The following is a 20,061-nucleotide window of genomic DNA, read 5'->3' on the forward strand; positions in this document are numbered from 1 at the left end:
GGGCCTCGAACGTCCTAGGTGAGCGCTCTACCGCTGAGCCACAACCCCAGTCCCACTTTACTGAATTTTTGACGAGAAAGATATGTTAAAAATCTCTCACTATGGAGCTGGGGACGTAGCTCAGTGGCATAGTGCTTCATGTGTGAGGCCTTAGACTCCATCCCTAACAGTAAAATAAAATGAGATTAAAAAAAAAAAAAACTCTCACTATAAAGATTATGGATTTGTTTATTTCTCTTCTTATTTGTATCTGGGCTTGGCTTTATTTTATTTTATGTATTAAAAATTTTTATTGTTGTTGTTGGACCTTTATTTTATTCATTTATTTTTATGGGGTACCGAGGATTGAACCTAGTGCCTCACAGATGCTAAGCAATCACTCTACCACTGAGCCACAACCCCAGCCCCTTATTTTATATTTAGGATATTTTATTTTTAACCTGTTCAGGGTTTATAGAGCTTCATGACTCTTCAGTCTGATATCCTTGATCAGTTCCAAAAATTATTTTGCCAGTATATTTTCAACTATTTCTCCTGTTTTATTTCCTCTCTCCTCTTCTTCTAGAACTTCAATTAAACATTGATTACCCTTACTACATTTTTTATCAAGTTTTATATGATATTATCTATATTTTCCATTCATTTTTCTTCTTTGAACTTCAAATATAATATTTGCTACTTACCAACTTCCAGTTTCTCAATTCTCTATTTTCAGCTCCCTAATTCTATTCTGTTGTCTCATCTGCAGTTATATTTTGACTTCTTGTTTTTTTCTCCTATAGAATTTCCATTTAATGGTGTTTTTATACATTCTAATGTTTTGATGACATTCTTTTGTTTTTAATCTACTTTCTTTAACCTACTGATTATATTTAAGATTATATTTCTGTTAACCCCCAAATCTATACCAACTATTTTGTTTTGTTTTGTTTTTTTCCTGTTAGCTTTTGTCATTTGGTCCTGTATCCTGGCACACACGGTCTTTTAGATTGAGCACTGACATTACGCATGAGAGGTGGCAGAGATTCAATGGATGATCTTATATTTCTTCAGAGAAGATGTTACTTTCCTCTGCCTGAAAAACAGGAAACCCTGATTGAATCAGGAATTAAAATAATGAAAGTCTTTTATAGGGAGGGAACTGTGATTGAACTCAGGGTTACTCAAGCACTGAGCCACATCCCCAGCCTTTTTTTTTTTTTTGTATTTTACTTAGAGTCAGAGTCTCCCTAAGTTGCTTAGTGCCTCGCTATTTTGAGGCTGGCTAAGGATCCTCCTGCCTTAGCCTCCTGAGCCTCTGAGATTACAGGCATGCACCACTGCACCCGGCAATGGAAGCCTATTGTTAACACTTTGTGAAGGCTGATCTATTACTGATTTATCCCTACCATCAGCCACAACACTTCAGAAGTGTCATCTAAAAGCCGGGAAATTTTACTTTTGGCAGGTTCTAAATTATATTTTTGCTTGTTTGTTTTTTCCCCAGACTGCCAAAAGCTCTGATAAGCTTTTTAGCCTCTTAACATTTTTTATTTTTTTTCTGGATTTCTTAGTCTTTTACTCCATTCATGCATGGTTCAGGAATTAGCTAATGCCTTGAAGAGAAATTTTGTAAGGAATTTTCAGAGCACTCCTCTTCAGGATCTTGACTCCCTATAAGTTCTGTCTCCTTCACTAGCCCTGAAGTTCAAATTTGATCTCTTCATCCTAGTGATATTGCTGCAAGTTCTAGATCTCTGCTTCCTGTTCAATCCTTGCCTAATTACTCCATTTTTCAGAATAAAAATTTCACTTGAATACACAATATGCAGAATAAAAAGGTTTAATTTATAGTACATATGCATATCTTAATATTAATATTTCTTCTGTTTACTTGCATATCTGACATACTATTTTTTGGAAACCAAAGAAACTTCTATTTTTAAAAAATCAAGATTTGCTCATCTTTAAATCAATTCCAATGTCTACAAACTTATCATGTCATGCATGTAAATGTAAATATACATTTGAGTACAAAAAGCCATTCACAAAAGTCAAATATTCTTCTACATATATAATTTTCATAATATCTTAGGGCTAGAAGAAACTTTAAGGATAATTAGAGATTATATACGAAGATAGATGGATAGATAGCTATCTTCTCTCAATAAAGACACAGAGCTCCCAAAAGTTATCTTAAGGTAACCTAAAAGATATATCCAACATCACAGGTAGATCCCAAGTTCTCCAGACTCCCACTACAATACAATTTCTCCTTTACATATTCCCCAACACATAGTTTTCCTATAGCAAACTCCTGTTCCTACAGCAACAAATACCTCCTGCTTCTATACCCTAGTACATAAGAATTAAAGGATTTGGAAACTCTTTCATACTAAGATCTAAAGGGCAAGATATTTCCTTCTTCTGAATTTCATGTAATAGCCATTTAGATTTTTATTCACTAAGCATTTGCTAGGCTACCTATCAGTAGCCCCCAAGGATTTGGAGATGCAGATGGTTCATTAGAATTCTTTGTTTATTTCAACTGGAAGAATTTACCGAGTTCATGATTTATTAGGTAGCTGCAGCAGACACATCTGGTGCCCCAAGTCATATCCACCTAGCCTTACATTTGATTTTGACCAGATTGGAATAGTAATTCATGATAGTCTTAGATTTGCTTCAAATGATAAGATCTCACCTCTAGTCCCTACTGAATATCTTTACTTTCTGCCTCATGCCTGTCTTGGGAGCTTGAAAGAATTCTCTTAACCCATACATAAATGGAGAGAAAGAACAGAGTCCAATCTGGACCAATGGACAAGAGCTAATGGATATGCACTCCTGCCTCCCAGCCATTGTGCTGAAGATTGGGAGAGGGGGCAGTCTACGTGCTACTTAGTAAGTTCCAATAGAATTGAGCCTTATTGCCCACAGCAAGTTAAAATGTCAGACTTATGTTTCTCCTTTGTTCCTCTTCAATCTCATTCTCCTGCTCTCTTATGACTACTTCCAAGACCAACTTTTGGAGGAACCCAAACATATAAAACTCCAACACTAAATTCTCCCATTTATAAAATATCCCTATTCCAAAGCCCTCTCTTCTTCAGTTTCACATGGGCCATTCCTCAGCTCCTGTTTCTGTGGCATGTCTTCCTAGACAGGAAAGGATAACTAGAACAAATGTGTTCTATTATAGTGCCATCTAGTGGCAAGGATGAATCAAAGCTCATGGCACCTAAGTGGCCATGGTGTAAATATTAAACTTGAACATTGGCAAATTCACATTACATGAGATAGATAGATGTATTCAAACAGCAGGCAATCCTACTACAATTCCACTGAAGGTCAAAAAGATAAATGTTTCTGACAGGATATTAAAAGGTTGGGATAATTTTATGATGTGTAGGTAACACAAGCTAAGACAATGATAAAGATAATCAAATCTCACGCATGAAAAGGCAAAAGCTAATTGCCGACAAGGTCAGGTGGAGCTTTACCTCTGTTTTGATTTAGCTGAGCATGAAGCCATATTAAACACACAAAGTTGTTTCTCACAGTACAGAAATCAGCCCCAATAGCCACTACTAAAGAGATCTTCAGATAGGAAAAGAGTCCTACCATGACTAGCAACTACTATTTAATGAGTACCTACTATGTTCCCAGGCTCAGTGCTAAGCATTTTATTCATATGGATTCATTTAATTTTCACTACAAACCTATGAGGTGGTTATCACTGATATCCTTACTTTTTCAGATAAAAGCAAGACTTAAAAAAAAAAATTGAGGTTCCCAAGGTCACATACTCAATACAAAGAAATGGGTTCCAAGTCAGGTCTATTTGGCTACAAAGTTGGTATTTTTTTTAACCAAATACATAATTCATACAGCATTAGAAATCTTAACTAATTTTATGCCAAGTATACTGTTAGTGATCAATGTTGTCTCTAATAGAACCTCTCCATTTTGCAGATGGAGGGCTGAAATAGGGCTGGTTATTCTTTGCCTTGGGTTATCTAGAAAGCAGTAGCTTGCATGAATTAAGTCTTTCTGCTCACTGGACTCCAGTCAAAACATATATTCTTTCTTTTGACTGACTTCTGCCAGCAATTAATTTATATCCTCAAGCAAATGATCTGATTGCCTTATCTTAGATTGTGTAACAGAAAATGCTATTATTAGATAAGATATTCTACAAAACTATGAAAAATCTCTATTCCAGAGAATTTAACTTGATTCCATCTTCTGACAGTGAGTCTCACAGGTTAGTTAAGTTTTGGGTGAATCAGAACTTGATGGTCAGCATATATCATCCTGGCTGTTCATCCTAACACAAGAATCAGGGACAAGATGTATTGACTACCACTGCTCATATGAGCATCTCTGCAGCTAGAGACATGTCTCTCCCCTTAAGAAAGAAGAAAAAAGCTTTTGGATTCTGTAGAGAAAAATCTTAAATAGAATATTTAATTCTTAAATAGAATATTTAATTTAATCTTTCTGAGACTTTTCTTTGCATCTTTGAGTAAGAACAATGAAACCAAGTTCATAATGGTAGGGAAGATTCATCTACATAAATAATCAAGGATGACACATGATACATAGTAAAACAATTTGCTTTTATTTCCTTCTTTTATTTAGTAAAGAATTTTGAATTTGCTTATGAAAATGATCTCAAAAATGTTACCTCTTCCTCCTTCCTCTGATCTAGTGAAGAAAAATCTTTATAGCAAGTTGAACGCTGTAAAGGACTTTTAAAATGAATACCTTTGAAATATTTGGGTTTGCCAATGGAGAACAATTTAGCAACAGCTAACAACTTACAAATTCAAATACAATTTGATCTAGCAGTCCCATCTATGGGAATTTAACGTACAGATTAAATAATATATGTACAAGGCTATTCATCACAGCATTAATTTCAAAAGGAAAGGAATTTTTAAATCTAAATGTCCATCAATAGAGGATTGGCTATATAAATTATGATGCACAGTAATCCATACAAGGGAAAATATACAACTAGACAAAATTCCAGGAAAAAATATATATATACTTTTTCTTTAGTTGTAGATAAATGCAATACCTTTATTTATTTTATGTAGTGCTGAGGATCTAACCCAGTGCCTCACATGTGTGAGGCAAGCACTCCACCACTGAGCACAACCCCAGCTCCCAGAAAAAAAAAAAAAAAAAAAAAATATATATATATATATATATATATTTTTTTTTTTTTTTTCTTAAATATGGAGTACTTCATGAATTTGTGTGTCATCCTTGCATAGGGACCATGCTAATCTTCTCTGTATTGTTCCAATTTTAGTATATGTGCTACCGAAGCAAGCACCCGGAATATATTTTTAATGGAGAAAACTAGGATATAGAACATTATAGCCAGATATAGTAGCACATGCCTGTAATCCCAGTGATTCCGGAGGCTGAGGCAAGAGGATCACAAGTTCAAAGCCAGCCTCAGCAACTCAGCAAGGCCCTAAGCAACTCAGTGAGACCCTGTCTTTAAATAAAATATAAAAAATGAGAGGGATGTGATCAATGGTAAAAACACTCCTGGTACCAAATCCCTGGTATCAAAAAAAAAAAAACAAAGAACATTATGTATAATATACTTCCTTAATATTCCAAAGGAGGAAAGATAAATATATGTTAATATTACTTTCATAATCATAAAGAAATTGAAAGATAGCCAAAGAATGTGTGGTTCTAGTGGGAAGGGTGGATGAAACTGAATCCAAGGGTAAGATGGGTGGGGAGATTTTACTCTATTTCACTTTTTTTTTTAAATGGAAAATTTTAATAAGTGTTTTAAATGTTCAAAAATATTTTAACTGGACTTTTATCTGCTTCCTTCCACTAATGCCCTTTGATCTCACACAGCCTCTAATAGACAAATGGATATAATGAGCCAGAATCTACCAGATTTTTTTACATAAAGACCATCATCCCATCCTGGAGACAGAGCTACTGCACCCAAGCCTATTTATATTCTTTCAATTTTGGTCACTATTTTCATATTCTTATGCTTTTCCAACAGGACAACATGGTAGCCAATCACAGGTGGAGCAGTTGTACCACTGGCTTTTAGCATAACTAAGAACATATGCCATGTGCCCTTCAGGTCGTCTTCAGCAAATTCATGACACTTAATTGGACTGTGAATCACATTACTGATTATTTATTTATTTATTTATTGGTACCAGGGATTGAACCCAGAGGCGTTTAACCACTGAGCCACATCCCCAGCCCTTTTAAAATTTTTATTTAGAGGCAGGATCTTGCTAAGTTGCTTAGGGCCTCATTAAGTTGTAAGGTTGGATTTGAACTTGTGATCCTCCTGCCTCAGCCTCCCGAGTCCACTTCCCGAGTCACTGGAATTACAGGGATGTGCCTCCACACCCAGCTAAGAATGTCAATTTTAACTATAACTTAAAGATCTTCCTGCAATGAAAACTCCAGATCCAAATTTTATATATATATATATATATATATATATATATATATATATATATATATTCATATACACAAATTCTATCAAACATTTAAGGAAAAAAAATAACAATCTGAAATTCACAAAATAGAAGAGGAATGAACACTTCACAACTCTTTTTATCAGGCCAGGATTACTCTGATACCAAAACCTAGCAAAGACATTTTGGGAAAAGAAAATCCAGGCCAATATCCCTCATGCCTACAAATGCCAAAATCTTCAACAAAATATAGATGGTCTCTGATAGTTTGACTTAATATTCTTTATTTTGTGATGGTACCCCCCCCAAAAAAAGGCTATGCATTCAGTAGAAACCATACTTAGAATTCTGGATTTTGATCTTTTCCTGGGCTGCCAATACGTGGTATAGTGCAATAGTCTTTCGTAATGCTGGACAGCAGTAAGGAACCTCAGCTCCCAATCGGCCATATGATTGTGAGGGGAGATATGGGACGTTCTGCAGTGGACCATGTTGCTAATCTGGGATGGTCAGTAGGTTAGAAACAGTAAATGCATTTTCAACTTATGATGGATTTATCAGGACATGACCCCATCTGTATTAGTAAGTTGAATCTAGAAACACATTAAAAAAAAATTCTATGCCAGGCATGATGGCTTACACCTGTAATCCTAGAGACTCTGGAGGCTGAGGCAGGAGAATCGCAAATTCAAGACCAGTCTCAGCAACTTAATGAGGCACTAAGCAACTTAACAAGATCCTGTCTCAAAATAAAAAATAAATAAGGACTAGGGATGTAGTTTAGTTCAGTGCCCCTGGGTGCAATCCCTAGTACCAAAAAAGGGGGAGGGGAATTCAATATTCAATTATTAATCCATTCAATCAATGTAGTTTACCACATTAACACAAATATAAATCCAATGATCATCACAACAAATATACAACAATTATTTGGTATGATAAACACTCAGAAAATTATTAATAGAAAGGAAATTCTTCATTTTATAAAGGCTGTCTATGGAAAACATACAGCTCTATTAATATATTGAAATTCTTTTTTATTAATAAAGGGTATCTATGAAAAAATGCAGCACATGTTAATATATTAACACTTTGCCTCTAAGATCAGGAAGAAGGCAATGGTTCTCTCGCTGCTTCTGTTAAAGCTAGTACAGAATGTCTTGGTACAATTAACCTATAAAAAGATATAAGCATACAAGCTGAAAAGGATAAAGTAAAAGTCTTAATTTACAGATGAGTTCACCATCTACACTGAAAATCAAAAGCAATCCATTTTTTAGAAAACTAATTAGTAAGTGAAGTTAGTAAGATTATAGCATACAAGGTCAATATACAAAAATTAATTATATTTCTGTATACTAGCAACAATCAGAAAATTATACTTTGAAATGCTATTTATAATAGCAACAAAAATATAAACATTTAGGAATTAATTTAGAAAAAAAGTGAAATCTTTACACTGAAAACAGAACAACACTGCTAACAGAAATTAAAGAAAATACAAATAAATGGATACAGATCTTCATGGATTGAAACAGTGATATTAAAATGTCAACTCTTCAAATGGATCTATAGATCCAATGTAAGCTCAATTTAATCTCATCAAGATTTTTTTATACAAATTGACAAAGTATTTCTAAAATTTACATGGAATTTCTAAGGTCTTGGAATAATCAAAACAACAGTTACAAAAAAGAAAACTAAATTGAAAAATTCATATCACCTGATTTCAAGATTTACTATAAACCTGCAGTAATTAAGACAAAAGTGGCAAAATAATTCAAAAGAGAAAGAAGAATTCCTGCAACAAATTGTTCTGGACTAAATGTATATTGTATAAAAAGTTAAATAAAAATCAACCCCTGGGGTGGGGGATATATCTCAGTTGGTAGAGTGCTTGCCTTGCATGCACAAGGCCTGGGTTCAACCCCCAGCACTACAAAAAAAAAAAAAAAACCTTAGACATGACCAGAAAATCATGACTCACATTATAAAAATTAACAAACTAATTTAAAATTTAAAACATCAACACTTCAAATGACCTTGGAGAGGAATTAAAAAGGCAGATGACTGGATAAAAATATCTGATGAAGATATTGAATCAAAAATTTATAAAGTGTCACTGAAATGCACACTTAAAATGATTAAATCATACATTTTATGTTATATGTGTTTCTCGCAATAAAAAGGTAAAATATATAAAGCACTTTTAAAACATCAATAAAAAAGACAAAATGGGCAAAAAATTTGAATAGACATCTCACAAAAGAAGATACACAAATGGCCAATAAGTACATGAAAAAGGATGTTCAACTGCCAGGTGTGATGGTGCATGCCTGTAATTCCAACAGCTTGGGAGGCTGAGGCAGGAGGATCACAAGTTCAAAGCCAGCCTCAGCAACTTAGTGAGACCCTAAGCAACCTTGGGAGACCCGTCTCTAAATAAAAAAAATACAAAATAGGGTTGGGGATATAGCCACTGGGTGGAGTGCCCCTGAGTCCAATCTATGATATCCCTGCTTCCCCCACCCCACCCCACCCAAAAAAAAAAAAATAAGTAAAATGGTCTGGGAATGTGCCTCAATGGCTAAACACCCTTGAGTTCTATCCCTGGTATAAAAAAGAAAAGAAAGTTCAACTAAATTAATCAATAAGGAAATACACATTAAAACCATAATGCATTATCCTTGTAAAGTGGCTAAAATTAAAAAGACCAACAACAATATCAAGTGTTCACGAGCATGTGGAGCAACTCTCATGATCTGCCAGTGGGAATGCAAAATTGGCTATTTAGAAAAAATTTTAGGAGCTTCTTTAAAAATCAAACACAGACTGGTGATGTAGCTCAGTGGTAAAGCATACACTTAGCATGCATAAGACTCTGGGTCCAATCCCTACCACCCAGAAAAAAAGGAAGAAAGAAAGAAAATTAAACATGCAACTAACTCAAGTTTCACATCTTCGATGCTGTTGACACTTCAGGCCTGGTAGTCTTTGCTGTGAGGAGTGTCCCAGGCGCTGTAGGATATTCAGAAGTATTCCTGGCCTCTACCTACTAAACTCCAGTAGCACCCTCACAGGCATGACTAGGAGAAATATCCCCTAATATTGTCAAATGTCTCAGAGGACCAAACTGCCTCCTGTTATTTTGGAATTTCAGAAAACAGATGCATTGAATTGCATATTTGTGTCCCAACAAAATTCCATGTTGAAATCCTAACCTCCAATATAATGGTGTGAGGAGGTGAGGCATTTAAGTCATTAAGGTGGTATATCCTCAGGAATGGAATTAGTGCTCTTATGAGAGGGAACCCAGAGAGCTCTGGTCCTCTTTCCACCATGTTAGGATACATGAAAATGTTAGCAGTCGACAACCCAGAAAAACAACCTCACCTTGCTCTTGCTCTGTTGGCACCTTGCTCTTGGCTTTCCAATCTCCAGAACTATGAGAAAGAAATGTTGTTTAAGTCACTTAGTCTGAGGGATATTATTACAGCAACCGGAACTAGGACAGAGACTTTTGCACAAATGTTCCTGTGAATTCTAGTCTGGGACTGGGGATCTAGCTCAGTTGGTACAGTGCTTGCCTCGCAAGCACAAGGCCCTGGGTTCAATCCCCAGCACCACACACACACACACACACACACAAAAAAAAAAAAAAAAAAAAAGTTTGAATTTTAGTCTGAATAACTCAAAAAAGCTGGAAACAGCCCAAATCTCCCTCAAAAGCTAAGTGAATGAACAGATTTTAGTAACTCCATACAATGAAATAATGAGTATATTTTTTCACTTTTCTCACTTGTCACCCCCACCTAATCCCATGCCTAAATGAAATTTCCACAAGAAAAAACACGGCCAGTTTTCTTCATCAGTGTGTGCAATATTACAGTGGTGCCTAGAACATTGCAAATATTTATTAATTACTGAATGAGGGGATCAGCTATAGTCAATCGTATGACTTGAGTTAATGCTTCTGTCTCCTTCTGGACTTTGTCCCCTCTCCTCCCTCTGCCTAGTGGCTTCATGGTTTTCAAAGTCTTGGGACCTCTGGCAGTCTATAAGGTCAAAAGAATTTTCAGGGCTGGGGTTGTGGCTCAGCAGTAGAGTGCTCGCCTAGCAGGAGTGAGACCTTGGGTTCGATCCTCAGCACCACATAAAAATAAAATAAGTGAAATAAAGGTTTTTTTTTTTTTAAAGAATTTTGATAATAGCAGTACGACATTTGCTTTTTTTTTACCGTATTGACATTGGCCCCGATGGTGGGTAAAGCAGTGGTAGGTAAAGCCACGGGTGCTACTACATGAATTAAGGCAGGGGCAACCGTCTACACTACAAATTATTGTATTATTGTTCAGTTTTATTAAAAAATACCAGTGTCACTTAATATCTCGGCTGAAAGACCATAGCAATTAGTTTTATTAAATCTTGATCCTGGACTAGATATCATTTTCATAGTCTATATGACAAAATGGGAAATAGGCACAAAGTACTTTGCATAGCAATGTTGAGTGGCCATGCCCAGGATGGGGAGGTGTCATGGGATGGTTTGAGTTGCAAGGTGATCCAGATGCTCTTCTCATGGAATAAAGTATATAAGTAAAAAATCAGAAATTTGGAAAATTTGTATCCACCACGGGGAGCTCAACAACTTCCACCACTTAACACCCCTTCTGATGAGATCGATGGTCACTATTTTTATATGTGATTTTTTTTATTAACATGTTAACATTTGGAAGATCTGCAAAAGCTAATGATCTACCTCCCTAACTACTCCATGCATGATATTACAAAATTATCAAAGTGCAAAGTAGATCAATGGATTGTAATGGGCTTACAAAAAGTTGACTGATAAAAAAAAAAGTTTTTGAATCTACAGGACCACTTTTAAAAAACTTACCCTTTTTCGGTTTTGATATAATACCAAAAAAGAATGTTCACGGCTCTCTGAAAGCCCTCTTTTCCACCCAGACAAGGCTAGAGTTTCTTCTTGTATTTCCACCAAAACAACATAGCTCAATAAACTGAATACAAGAACCGGAGAAAAGCAACTGGATTAAGCCTCAACCTTACAGAGATTTGCAGAAATATAAAGCAATACCATTCTTCTCATTATTTATTTGTTTTAGAAAACATAATTATTTTCACAGAAAATGTTAACACGCAAGGAGTTTATTGATTTATTTTTAAATTTTTTTTTTCAATTTGAATTTTGAATTTAGGCAAATCTTTGTCTAGGCTGGGGACAGAACCTGAGGAAAGGGTGTTCTAAGTCCAGGAAGTGATTCTAACTGTGAGTGGGAAAAGACCCTGTAGGAGTGCACCTGGGCTTGCCTTCCAACATTTAGGGATCAGGAAGACATTCTGAAGAAGTCTAGGGAGTGAAGGCTCAAGATACAAGGCGTGATAAGAAGAGGAAGGAGCAGTGACCCCTGGATTAATGGAGGTCTTTGGAGATCCCAAGAGGGATGGAGTACAATTTCATGGGCTCATTTTTGTATACTCCTCAGGATGCCATGCACTTCGTGGCAAAAGCCCTGGCGCATACCTGGCATTGCGTGCTTAAGTTTGTATCATGCAGGCCAATGTCCTGGCTGAGTCCCTCAAGACACAAGAGCTGAAGTCCAACAGCTCAATGGCACAAGCCATGAAGGGCATTACCAAGGCCAAGGGTACCATGAACAAACGTGTGCACCTCTCCCTATCCCCCTTTACACTCCCATTGATATTGAGGGACTAAACTCACCTTTTCCTAATTCCAGCTGAAATTGCCCCAAATCCAGAAGATCATGGTGGAGTTTGAATGGCAGGCAGAGATGATGGATGTGAAGGAGATGATGGAGGATGCCATTGAAGATGCCACGGGTGATGAAGCAGATGAAGAGGGGAGGTGTGGGGAAATGGGTGGGAAGGTGGGATATTCTCCTGGTCCTCAACCCTGCATAGCCCTCATCAAGCTCTTCCTCTTCCTTAGGGATGCTGTTGTGTCCCAGGTCTTGGACAAGCTGGACTGAGCCAGACAGTAAGCTATGAAGTGACAGCTCCCTAATGGGTTTTTCTGTGAATGATGTTTGTGAATCCTGGTATATCAGAGTCTATTTACGTTTGTACTCTTAATTCTTTGGGGTATGTACCTTAGAGTGGAGTTATTGGATCATCTAGTAGTTTTGTTACATTTTTTAAGGTATCCTCAGCAAAGGGTGGGGGGGCGCGAGAAGGTTGTGGCTCTGCGGTAGAGCGCTCGCCTTGCACATGCAAGACATTGGGTTCGATCCTCAGCACCACATACAAATAAACAAGTAAAAATAAACGTATTGTGTCCAATTACAACTAAAAAATTAAAAAATTTTAAAAAAAGATTGTAAAGGGTTCCAAGGATTTAAAAAAAAAAAGTTGATGACTTATTCTAGAACATTCAAACTTTGCCTGGATAACTTCTGTTTGTTATAAGACAAAAACAGGCATCCTCTATAAAGAAAAACATTTAATTCAACTCCAGGTTATGAGGCTGTCCTAAATATTTATATTTATATTACATTTATATTTCTCTTTTAGTCAGCTATTTTGCTGTTGCAACTAAAAGGAGACCTGACCAGCACAACTGTAGATGACGAAAGGTTTATTTGAGGGCTCATGGTTTCAGAAGTCTCAGTCCAAGGACAGTTGTCTTCATTCCTCAGGGCTCAAGGTGGGTCAGAACATCATGGCGAAAGAGTGTGGTGGAGGGAAGCAGCTCACATAGTGATCAGGAAGCAGAGAGAGACTCCACTCTCCAGAAACAAATAGGGACCCCAAAGACACATCTCCAATGCCACCTCCTCCAGCCACACCCACCTGCCTCCAGCCAGTTAATCCCATCAAGGATTCATTCACTGATTGGGTTAAGGCTCTCACAACCCAATCATTTCTCCTCTGAACCTTCTTGCTTTGTCTTACACGTGAGCTTTTGGGGAACACCACATCTAAACTGTAACAAACTCCATCACTGCTTTTAGTACACTGTGTTAAATCCCATTAACTTCTATTTTTCTCTTCCCAAACAGAAAATCCTTTGAAGGCAGGATTCAGATCTCTTGTATTTGGGTATATGCCCAATATCTGGAACATATGGTTCATGAGAAATAGTTGCAACATAGTTTTGAAGGAAATGAAAGATGATTATTTGAAAAGTTCCATAGGAAGATTAAATAAAAATTTCAATTATATGTCACCTCTAATGGTCTATTAAAGCTGCCCTGGAGGGGCAGGGGTTTTGGCTCAGCAGAAGAGTGTTTGCCTCACACGTGTGAGGCACTGGGATCCATCCTCAGCACCACATAAAAATAAATAAATAAATAAGTTATTGTGTCCATCTACAACTAAAAAAATTAAATTAAATTAAAAAGCTGCCTGAAGCACTGTGTTGAGAGGGATTCTGAGGTCATATAGAGGCTTAGAGGAAGGAGTGCAGGGACTAATTAGCAACATAAGTGGGGTGTGGAAATACCTCTTCCTAGAATAGATGCTAACCCCCTTGCAGTTCTAATATTCCATGTAGGGAAATATAATTAATTTTGTCTTCAAATCTCTTCTTTAATACTTTATCCTAAAAATCTGATTGCTCTTTTTAAAGTAAATTAGATGTGACTATGTTGCAGAATCCACTGGATTAAAAAAAAAAAAAACTTAAATATTCCCCCTTCAGTCTGTATCCCTAGCCCTGGAATCCTCCAAGATCAAAAGTTCCTTATAGAATTCTTCATGGGTTTTTACAACTACATCAATGCAATTTTATGATAATATGAGGCTGTTAGATTTGAAATGACTCACACTGCTTTCATCTGGGGACTCATTTCTTATCCAAGCAGCATTCAGAGGCAAATATATACAGCCCACATTTTCATTTTATTTCTAGTTTCATGTCTTTGGTTTTATTTACAAAAAGCTATACATTGTTCGAAAATGAAAACTATTCAAACATGTATTATTACATTATTTCTTCAATCTTTCTTTTGCAAATGGACGGCTGTCTGATATCTAAGAATTTACTGGCTAGGCTTAAAAAAAAATTAACGATGTCTCAGAAGAAAGACTAACAGGATACATTTGAATGGAGCATCTGTAATCAGTACAGCCTCCATCTCAGAAAAAAAGGAGACATCTATAAATTAAGTGCAGGTATATTACTATCCATGTGGGTGACATAATATGTTGGCATGTCACTGTATTAATTTACCCACAGATTGATCCATGGAGTTGGAAGTGGACTGCAGATGTCACTCCCAGAGAAATCCTTTCATTTGTGCCATTTAGATATGTTCAAAGATTATAAGGCCCCAGAGAGCACATGATGTACTTATCTTAAGCCCACCCTGGAAGGTGTAGAAACAACAAATGAGAAATTGAAATTTTTATTAAAATCTAAGTGATACTACCTTCATAAAGAGAAGAAATTCCAATTTCTCGAAGAGAGCAAAAAAAAAAAAAAAAAGAACTATGAATGCCCTTTTTCATATGCATGTATGTGGAGAAGAGTCAATAAACAAGACAATGGAAAATAATATTGCAACCAAGGCATACAAAAATACTATATCGAATTTTATAACACTTTTTGTTTTTTTTTAAACACGCTCATATCCATTATTTCATGCTTTCCTTTCAAGAAACCTGTAAGGTAGGTATGTCAGGTTTCATTACTCCAAGATTTATCTCACACTCTTACCACTACTATTTTATGATAGGGTTCATGGATCCAGAGAGAAATACTATTTGTATGGTGGCTATATCTGGTGACTCACAAGAATCAAAAAAAAATGAATTAACCATATTATGAGAGCCGGGGACACTCTTTCTTACCTTGGCAGTAAGATTTTCTTTATAAATATTTAAACAGAAAAAAAAAATAGCAATAAATACATTTGTTTTACTAAGTTAAAATGGACATTTTCAGACAAATCACTTTTGACTTGCCAGGATAAGGGGTAACTCTAAGACACAATCCCAATGACTATGTGCAACATTCCACTTTTGTTGTTTATTTTAAAAAATAATAATAAAATCAATTAAAAAAAAAAAACTTCCACTGTACCCATTCAAGTTATAATCCACATGGAAGTAAGAACTTTTCTGATTTCCACAGATTTTTTTCACCTTATTCAAAATACTATCTGGTAGAATTTAATAAAATAATACAATATAAATAAGTAAGTAAGTAAGTAAATAAATAAATAAATAAATACAGCACTGCTCTTAATTTCCTTACCCTCTTATTAACTCTCATAGTTAACTCATCTCTGGCCTTCAAAAGATCAAGAGTCAAGAGGAAAGGATAGGAGAGAAACTGTCCTGTGTAGACAGAGTGTGTGTTTCTATTTAACTTAAAACTAATACATGTGTGTGACTGGGGTTGTAGCTCAGTGCTAAGGCTCTTGCCTAACATGTGTGAGGCACTGGGTTCAATTCTTAGCACCACCTATAAATAAACTAATAAAATAAATATCCCTTGACAACAATTAAAAATATTTTTTAAAAACCTAATACATGTGTTATTTATTCTAGGTCTTATTAGAAATACAAATGAAAAACATTTATTGAATGCTAGCAGTATACTAAGCAGAGTCAATAAATTTGCATATAAAGATACTAGCTGGATCTCAATGTGTGCTCTTCTGTTATGGAGAACAGAAGCATCCTCTAGGGGCGAAGGGCTCACACTGGGCCATGTTGATCAGGGGAACCTGTCCCCTGGAATTGACTAACATTCTTCTGACCATCTGATGATTGAAGACGGTTAAATATTATACCTACCATGCTCAACATTAGTATTTGTTATTTTATTTTCTTTTGTACAAGCTCAAAATCATGTATATGGTGTGTATATTATATGTAAATAGTGTATGTGCATATGTGTGTGTGTGTGTATATATATATATATACATGTATGTACACACGCACATATATATACACATGCATATTTAAGATAAACGAGTATTTGGAAGCATTTCAACTCAGCTTATGAAATGAAGTGGACACACAGCATCAGGAGTCCCACAAGCTTCTGAACTCCCAAAGCCCCTCTCACCATGTTTAGACCTATCTAGGCTAAGAATCTGGCCTCTGCACTGAGTCTTAAGGCCAAATTCAATTCTTCCAGTCACAGCTTCCCTTTATTTTGAGGCAGTAAGAATGTGAGACAGTATTACTTATTAAGATACAAATTTAAATTTGATAGTATGGCAGGTGCCTCTACTGATTGTTGTTACAGGTAGTAGACCAAACCTGACCAAAAGGTTTTCCTCCTCTGCTCTTCTCTTGCGCTGCCATTTTCCCTTTTGATTGGGCAACTGTTTGGGGTCCACTGTGCAGCTAGAAGTATGTTCCATTTATCACCGATTTACTGTTCAATAATGAGAGGGCAACTCCTTCTCCTCTCCTGGCTCCTGGGAGTCACAGGAGCTTGGTATCTGTACCCTAATCCCTCCTTTTTCTGAGTGACCTTAGAAAAAGTAATTTACATGAACAATCGTGTCCTAAAATGTAAAATGAAAGTACTAAAACCTACTTCAGAGGGCACTTGTTGAGAATTAAATGAGGTAAACTTAAGACACCGTGTGTAGGAGCTCCAGTGGAGCAATCAGTTAGCACGCAGTAATCATAAGACACCATGTGTAGCATGTAAGTTCTCAGGAGATGTTAGGAGGTTCCCATGTTTATACAGTTATAAAACATTGTACTTGACCATGATTACAGGCAACATTATGAGAGATGAGATATAATAGTCGGGAAGGTGGTTTTTTTCATACCTTCACTAATGATCTTTTCAAACAGAGCCCAAGATAAGTGTACATCTATATTGACTTTCTGAAGTCACATTAAAATATAATATCAAGACTGAGGGTGTAAGTTGGTGGTAAAGGGCTTGCATAGATAGCATGCACAAGGCTCTGGGTTCAATCTCAGCAAGGACAGGAGGAATACATACATATATATAATATGTAATATATATGTGCATATATAATATAATTGTATATTAAGTACAGTGGAGGAATAGAGATAGGACATAATTGCATAAGATATAAAAAAGTATCACATTTCCTACCACTATTCCACTATTGTATCTAACATTCACTATGTATCATTCTGCCTTTTTTTTTTTTTTTTTTTTTTGGTACCAGGAATTGAACCCAGAGGCAATTAAGGACTGAGTCACATCCCCAGCTCTTTTTATTCATTTAGAGACAGGATCTCACTCAGTCCTTAGGACCTTGCTAAATTGCTGAGACTGGATTTGAACTCGTGATCCTCCTGCCTCAGCCTCCTGAGCTGCTAAGACTGCAGGTCAACACCACAGCACCCAGCTTCATTCTGCATAACTTTATTGCCTTGTCTTAGAGAATGGGAGCTTTAGAAAAGAAATCTTTAACTTAACATTAGCTCTGGCTCCTCTAGGTCTACTGAGAGATTCTTACCTGGATAGTCCAGGACTCATATGGTGCCCCTGAAAAAACATTCTTCAATCCTGATTTCCTTGGGTCTACTTCTCCATTGCACCTACTTAGGGTCTTCTAGAAACCTCCCCTTTCCAAGATGCTGTTCCTGGCCAATTCTCCTCCCATCTCTCTGAAGATTTCATCTTCTCCTTCCTCTCTGACTTAACCTCCAGACATTTGTTTTCCCATTGCACTGTGGTTTAAAGAAAGATACGATTCTATATTTGCTAATGTAGAAAGATTTTCAAAACATAATGAAAATTTAAAAGCAAGGGGCTTTTACTTATTATCTGCTGTCTTGCTATCATTTTTTAAATTTTTAAAATATTCTTCCCATGGATATGTATGTTAGTTTCCTGGGGCTGTCAAAACAAAGTACCATAAACTGGAAGGTCCAAACCACAGAAATTTATTCTGTCCTAGTTCTGGAGACTAGCCATCCAAAATCAAGCCAGTGGCAGGTTAGGTTCCCCTGGAGGCTGGAGGGGGAGAATCTCCTCCTTGCTCTTCCCTGGCTCCTGGTACTCCTGGCAATTCTTAGTATTCCTTGGTTTACACCTGCCTGGCTTCGGTCTCTGCTCATGTAGTCACATGGTAATTTCTCTGTGTTTCTGTCTGTGCATGACTTTCCCTCTCTGTGTGTCTGTGTTTAAATTTCTCTCACTTTAATGAAGACACCAGTCTTTGGATTAGGGCCCACATCCCTAATCTGGGATAACCTCCTCTGAATTAAGAACATCTTCCAAGACCCCTACTTTCAAATACGCTCACAGCCACAGGTTGCAGAGGTTGAATTTCAAATACCTTTTTGAGCAATACAAATCAACCTACAGCACTATGTTTTACTTTTAAACTATTTTAAGTGTTAACAAAAGAAATCTGAGCAGTACATCTGAATGGATCATTTTCTTTTCATCTTTATGCCTTGTTTATTTTTCTAAATCTAACAATTGTCACATATACACACAAATATAAAAATATAGATATCAGAAGGCACACAAGCACCGCCATATATTTACAGTTATATAATAATTAGTGCCTTGTAACTTTCTGTCCTGAATTACTGAGGTCTCTATTCCTGAGTCTTTCTATCCACCCTGTGTTGTGGACTAACTTGTGCCTTCAGATTTACATATTGAACTGGGGGCAAGGCAAATGGCTTAGTCAATTTGGGCAACTATTTAAAAAAAATGTACTAAGTGGCTTCAATTCTAAACACATGTTTCTCAATTTCTCACAGTTCTAGAGCTCAGAAGTCCCAGATCAGAGTGCCAACATGGCAGATTCTGGTAAGGGTCCTCTTCCAGGTGACACAGAGACAATTTCTCCTTAATGCTTATATAGCCTCAAGAAGATAAGAAAGCTCTCCAGTGAGAAAGCTCTCCAGTGTCCCTTTTATAAGGGCACTAATCCCATTCATAAAAGTGCCACCCTCATGATCCATTTTTTTCTTCTAAATGCCCCCTCATAATACCATTGCATTGGGGTTTAAGATTTCAATATGTGAATTTTGGAGGCACATAAAAAAAAATCAGTCCGTTGCAGTGATTCAACAGAGGACCTTTAAAGAGGTATTTCAGTTTAAATAAGGTCAGAAGGGTGGAGCCCTAATGCAGCAGTCCTTGTAAGAAGAGAGAGAGAGGCATGAGTGTTGTTCGCACACAAAGAAAAGGCCAGTTGATGACATAACAAGAAGACAGCCATTTGCAGGCCAAGGAAGAAAGTGGCAGGAGAAACCAATCCTACAGGCACCTTGGTCTTCTAGCCTCCAGAACTGTTAAGGAAAGTCACTCCTTAGGTTTAAACCCTTTGCTATGTTGTTTTGCTATGGCAGCCCTGCTGTGTTTGCACGGTTTTATTATTCTCATGAGTTTAGTTCCTCCCTCTGTGCTAAAGTTTCCCACATTGACACCTCTAGTCCCAACCTCTCAATGGGTTCAAATGTGCTACCTGACGGAGGGATCATTTAATATGTCCACAGAAAAGTATCATGAGCTTTTCCTATTCAACTCCCATCCTGTACTTAGACTGTTCTGCCCAGGAACACCCCATTTCTGGGAGTCCTTCTCCCTCAGACCGCACATCCAATCACCACCCTGCTGATTCTGCCTCATTAATAACTCTCAATCCAA

The 20,061-nt window shown here is 36.7% G+C and overlaps 1 non-coding gene and 1 pseudogene across 1 annotated transcript; one reads left to right on the top strand and one right to left on the bottom strand.

Moving 5' to 3' along the window:
• Nucleotides 1-5,219: 5,219 nt before the first annotated feature.
• Nucleotides 5,220-5,326, bottom strand: LOC114105006 (U6 spliceosomal RNA). The gene has a single exon (XR_003584930.1). It is a non-coding gene; the product is annotated as a U6 spliceosomal RNA (small nuclear RNA).
• Nucleotides 5,327-10,720: 5,394 nt separating this feature from the next.
• On the top strand, nt 10,721-12,475 carry LOC114105004 (charged multivesicular body protein 2a-like; annotated as a pseudogene).
• Nucleotides 12,476-20,061: the final 7,586 nt, after the last annotated feature.

Source organism: Marmota flaviventris, chromosome 1 (assembly GCF_047511675.1).
Source record: "Marmota flaviventris isolate mMarFla1 chromosome 1, mMarFla1.hap1, whole genome shotgun sequence".
NCBI lineage: Eukaryota > Metazoa > Chordata > Mammalia > Rodentia > Sciuridae > Marmota > Marmota flaviventris.